Source organism: Lolium rigidum, unplaced genomic scaffold (assembly GCF_022539505.1).
Source record: "Lolium rigidum isolate FL_2022 unplaced genomic scaffold, APGP_CSIRO_Lrig_0.1 contig_16033_1, whole genome shotgun sequence".
NCBI classification, from domain to species: Eukaryota; Viridiplantae; Streptophyta; class Magnoliopsida; order Poales; family Poaceae; genus Lolium; species Lolium rigidum.
In genome coordinates, this window is record NW_025899882.1 from 265160 (window position 1) to 271270 (window position 6111).

At 46.0% G+C, this 6111-nt stretch overlaps 2 long non-coding RNA genes across 2 annotated transcripts; both read left to right on the top strand.

Moving 5' to 3' along the window:
- Positions 1-238: 238 nt before the first annotated feature.
- Positions 239-1603, top strand: LOC124680429. The gene is made up of 3 exons (XR_006995514.1): positions 239-499; positions 597-1434; positions 1525-1603. It is a non-coding gene; the product is annotated as an uncharacterized LOC124680429 (long non-coding RNA).
- Positions 1604-4364: 2761 nt separating this feature from the next.
- On the top strand, positions 4365-5283 carry LOC124680423. Its single transcript, XR_006995512.1, has 3 exons — positions 4365-4442; positions 4551-4647; positions 5149-5283. It is a non-coding gene; the product is annotated as an uncharacterized LOC124680423 (long non-coding RNA).
- The last annotated feature ends 828 nt before the right edge of the window (positions 5284-6111 follow it).

A 6111-nucleotide genomic window follows, 5' to 3' on the forward strand; every position in this document is an offset into this window, starting at 1 on the left:
GGTATAAATTTGGAAATTTGGGTGATGCAAAGTCCTTGTTGGTTCAGTCATGCTAGAACAGGCTGCAGAATTCGGCAAAAAATTGATTGGGAATTTGTTTGTTGCAGTGGTATTTTGTCATGTACAGATTATGACAGCCATTCCGTTGAGTTTCTTCAGGACTGTCGGAATTCCTACAGGAAGTACACTAGACAGTTTCTGATTTTTCTGATGCCTGCTTTGCCGCATTTGCAGGTTCCATGTCGAACGGGCAGCACCGGACAGGATACCGGGCGCATCTAGGAAGAGTGCCCTCGAAAAATCTATCTGTGATTATGCAGAAAAGTTTGGGGATGAGGTCGTCGATCCTTGCCTGGCAACAATGTTCTATTCACTCGGTGATGCTTATGATTTCTTCAAATTGTACTTGTGGGAGCATGGTTTCAGAATTAGGTGTGGAAAGAGCCACCTGAGTGTAGAGAAATCAAAATGAATGCAGGAAATTGTGTGCGGATGCTCGGTAAGTGTCCATCACGTGAACATGCTGAACCGTGCATCCCTTTTGTGCATTGTGGTGACACTCAAAATGTTGATTTTCTTCTCTCTTTTTTGTTTAGGGCAAACCGTCATCGGAGAACACTAAATTATGCCGAGGCGAATGCCCTGCAATGATCGGGTTGCTTGAAACAGCGGACAATGGAAGGTACATAATTGAGCAGGGAGTGAAACATAACCACACAATGGCTGAAAATTGAGCATAAAAAGTCTTCTGGCCTTCACACAAGTACATAAATGTGTACACAAGAGATCTAGTCCGCCAGCTAAGGGAAAACAACATAAATGTTGTAAAAGCATACAACATAATTGCAGCATTCTTTGGGAATGAAGGGGATTTGGTGTTCGCAAAACGGTCACTTCAAGTTTGGGAACTAAGGAGCAGGCAAACGACGATGTCTGAAAACCGTCGAGGCATTCGATGAACTAGGAGCTAAGGACCCAGACTTCATGTTTAGGGTGCAAACAGATGATAAAGTTCGAATCAAGAATCTTATGTGGACCACAGGGGCAATGCAATACAAGTTCTTTTGGTATGCTATAACTTTCGACATTACATACAAGACCAACTTGAATGACATGGCATTTGGTTTGTTTGTGAGGGGTAAATAACCACTTCAAAGAGCATTTGGCTGGTGTCATTTTTGTGAGGGGTAAATAACCACTTCAAAGAGCATTTGGCTGGTGTCATGTTCCGGGACGATCAGGTTGAGAACTTTGAAATGGGTTTTTGCAAAGTTTGTCTGAATGATGGGGGAGGAGTTCCACCTAAAACAATAGTAACTTGTAAGTTGATGTCTGAAAACATTTTTCTTTTTTGCTACGGGGAAGAAGATGTGTCCGAGATGATCTGGGAGGAGTCGGCTAAATTAATGGCAATAGGCAATACTAGTGGTCCAGGTTAGTATGATGAATGTACATAAGATATTCTTTGTCATGTACCGTTGGACCAAGTGGTGCTGCAAAGCATTGATTATCTCTGCCCAACAGGGACCAAGCACTGTTCAAAAAGAGAGATACGAAGGGGATACGTTGTTGTATACACTGACAAATGGAGCAGCCGGCAGAACGTGATTGGTTCTGGAAACGAGCATCTACACCCCAGAGCCAAAACGAATTTCCGCACTCAAATCCTTAATTCTTTGTGTTTTATCCGGTGATTTTGAGAGTTAATCCGTGCATCTCGAACATCGCATCATCATCTCTTTGAGCCACACATATTTCGGTTTAAGCCATTGTATCAAGTTTTACTCTCCGATCTTTTTACTCTCGGAGGTTGAAAAACTCCAAGGCGGTAGCGGTCGTCGGGAGCGATAAATTTTGTGATCGAACCAGAAAGTTTGTACGGGATTGAAGGCCTCCCTAAGGTCTTCGCATAGTGGAACGAGCTCCTACTTCGTGGAAGGAGCTCACGGAGAAGAAGGTGTGCCTTCGTGGCGTTCGGTGTCTTTCGTGGTACCGCACCTCTCCAATGGTGACTATCTTCCCCTCAAGGAAGTGAACATCGGGATATATCGTCGTCTCCGCGTATTTTGGTGATTTCTTTCCATACATTTATTTTGTGATAGTCATCGAGCTTGAAGTTCTTGATATATGTATTTTATCATATATGGTGCTCCACTTGTTTGCATTACGCCACTTTATTTATCTACATAGCCTAAAAGTGCAAATTAGTCAAAAAAAAATTGTAGAACCTATTCAACCCCTCTATAGGTTACCGACAATGAACTTTCACCTCTTCCCGTGCTTTCTTCCCGCCTCTTCTTGCGACACCTGCGTCTATAAAAGGGCCTCCTCCGTTCAGTGGTCACCACCACAGCCGCCGGCGTTCCTTTCTCCGCCGCAAACACATGCCTCATCACCTACGGACCACCTACACAACAATGAACGGTGCCGACACCGGCCAGTTGCCTCCACCACCGTCTCCACCTCCACATCCATCTCCACCACCACAGGAGTTCACCGGCGACCAGGAGGCTGCGGAGAATGAAGCGTGGGAGGAGGCGGCACTAGAGGACACCATAGCGATGTTCAACGCCGCCACGGAGGAAGAGGCGCACCGGCACCGAGCAGAGGAGATGGGCGAGCGGTGGCTTGCGGAGCGGGAGCAGCCGGCGCCGCTGTGCGGACGAGATGGAGATGCGGCAGCATGCAGACGAGTTGTACGAGCGACGACACATTGATGAGCTGCAGAAGCGGCTGCGTATGCGGTAGCTCCGTCAATGGCAGCGGCGGGAGGCGCTGCAGCAGAAACTGCGGGAGGAGGCAGCGGTGGCCCGTGCAGCGGAGGCTGCTGTGGCGCAAGAGGAGGAGGAGGAGGAGGAGGAGGAGACGCCGACAACGAGGACTTCGACTGGTCCGGCAACGATGAGCCGAACCCGGAGGAGGCCGCGGCGCAGCTGGCACGCATCGGGATATATCGTCGTCTCCGCGTATTTTGGTGATTTCTTTCCATACATTTATTTTGTGATAGTCATCGAGCTTGAAGTTCTTGATATATGTATTTTATCATATATGGTGCTCCACTTGTTTGCATTACGCCACTTTATTTATCTACATAGCCTAAAAGTGCAAATTAGTCAAAAAATTTGTAGAACCTATTCAACCCCTCTATAGGTTACCGACAATGAACTTTCACCTCTTCCCGTGCTTTCTTCCCGCCTCTTCTTGCGACACCTGCGTCTATAAAAGGGCCTCCTCCGTTCAGTGGTCACCACCACAGCCGCCGGCGTTCCTTTCTCCGCCGCAAACACATGCCTCATCACCTACGGACCACCTACACAACAATGAACGGTGCCGACACCGGCCAGTTGCCTCCACCACCGTCTCCACCTCCACATCCATCTCCACCACCACAGGAGTTCACCGTCGACCAGGAGGCTGCGGAGAATGAAGCGTGGGAGGAGGCGGCACTAGAGGACACCATAGCGATGTTCAACGCCGCCACGGAGGAAGAGGCGCACCGGCACCGAGCAGAGGAGATGGGCGAGCGGTGGCTTGCAGAGCGGGAGCAGCGGCGCCGCTGTGCGGACGAGATGGAGATGCGGCAGCATGCAGACGAGTTGTACGAGCGATGACACATTGATGAGCTGCAGAAGCGGCTGCGTATGCGGTAGCTCCGTCAATGGCAGCGGTGGGAGGCGCTGCAGCAGAAACTGCGGGAGGAGGCAGCGGTGGCCCGTGCAGCGGAGGCTGCTGTGGCGCAAGAGGAGGAGGAGGAGGAGGAGGAGGAGGAGACGCCGACAACGAGGACTTCGACTGGTCCGGCAACGATGAGCCTAACCCGGAGGAGGCCGCGGCGCAGCTGGCACGCATCGGGATATATCGTCGTCTCCGCGTATTTTGGTGATTTCTTTCCACACATTTATTTTGTGATAGACATCGAGCTTCAAGTTCTTGATATATGTATTTTATCATATATGGTGCTCCACTTGTTTGCATTACGCCACTTTATTTATCTACATACCCTAAAAGTGCAAATTAGTCAAAAAAAAAAATTGTAGAACCTATTCAACCCTCTATAGGTTACCGACAATGAACTTTCACCTCTTCCCGCGCTTTCTTCCCGCCTCTTCTCGCGACACCGGCGTCTATAAAAGGACCTCCTCCGTTCAGTGGTCGCCACCATAGCCGCCGGCGTTCCTTTTTCCGCCGCAAACACATGCCTTCATCACCTACGGACCACCTATGCAACGATGAACCGTGCCGGCACCGGCCAGTTGCCTCCACCACCGTCTCCACCTCGTAGGTTCTTCCTCTTTCTCCTATAATTTATTTGTTGCATTCTTTCATTGTGTGTGCCCTATTTGATGGTATGCCTGTGAGCTAATCTTCTCTTTTGTTTTCTTTGAGAGATTTGGTTTCCCTTCTACCTGCGTCTTACCCTTCGTGTGTGGTTCATCGTTCAGGTTCTTCCTCTTACTTCTATGTTTTCCTTTCACCGTCGTCGTGTTGCGTGTACCCATGGCATGCTTGTGAGTTAGCACGTTCTTGACTGATCCTTGTTCTCCTGACAGCCCTGCTTTAACAATCCATGCCATCCATAACAGAAAATTTTCTGTTATATACTACCGACTCTGATTTTTCTGACTACAAGATGACCTTATTTCACTGGTTAGTACTGACACTGATTCCCTCCTAAGCATTGGGTCAACATTAGGGTACCCTGTGACCCTACTTAGTGCAGCCAAATGAACTAACTTTTCCTGTGATATCATAATTTTAGAAAAGTTAGTTTATTTGGTTGAACTAAGTAGGGACCTAGGGCCCTAATATTGAACCATTTGCATGTATACCTAAAATCATTCCTGATAAACAACATTATAGCGTGGTAGTTCAGTTCCTTCAGTCACCTCTACTGCTGAGCCTTGGGCACATTCAGTTTACCAGTGTATTCTCATATCAGGACCCAACCTTCTGTAGTACTTCTGCTTATGATTCATATCATAGTGGAACCACAACACGTCTTGGTTCAGGTCATAGGGCTTCTGCTGCACTTTTGTATGTTCAAAACCGTTGATTATATCATCCAGCTTTACTAGGTTGTAACTGATATCCATGCTCATACAACTGCTTCAATTTATGTCATGACAGTCAAATGTGTCTGCTGGACAGGTACCACCTACAAGGCCGCAACTATCTCTATACCAGAGAAATCTATATGAAGTTGCATGTGTGCCACAGAAAAGGCTAATGGTTGAACAAGTATCCATGGCTAGACAAAGATAATATAGTTCATTTACTGTCTGCGTACTTAGCCTGCCATCTGTTGCTAATTAGTATGTTCATGTGTTTGACATAGGACACTGGCCTAATTTGAAGAGTTCGAGCTAAATTACTTGCATTCGGTTGACTGTGCAGAAAAATAAGGACATCGAGTTATATTGTAACAACAATAGGATCATGTAATAGGCATTAGAATTATGTACACGGTCTTTGTTAATTAATATGGTTGTTTGCTTGTTTGTTTTCTCCAGTATATTATGTAGTCATGTATTCTTATCCAGTACATCTTTTTTTATTCACACATATGACATTTGTGCTACTGCCTTTCATCTGTATCATATATGGATAACTCTATTCAAAGTTGGTCTTTCTTTAGTTTAGCTCCTTAACTGTGTTAATCAAAACTAAGGCATTATGACCCAAGATTCGTTGGCATTACTAGCAGCTAAGTTCAGATAGAAATATGAGTTCCTTCTTCAAGAAATACGTGACATGGCAACCCTTGAATTATCTCGGAGAGCAAACGTCATGGTGAAGTTCCATTGCGACCCCCTTCCCACTGTGAACATAACTATCATGGCAAAGGCAAGTCCGTTACTCCATGACTTGTTACTAATTTCTTTTTTTTCTCATTTTACTTGAACAATTAGAATGAAAAGACCCCAGGAGCTAAATGTCTGCTCTGTTCTTCTTTTTGCGGAAAAACATCTGCTATTTTCGATATTGCTCTCCATCAGTTTCTTTTATTAGATTTCATTATTTGTTCAGTTTCTTGAAAGAGTGAACAATTTGATTTTTTTTTCTCTGTCATGTGCTTGATGAATCGCTTACAAATGTATAAACGAAAATTTA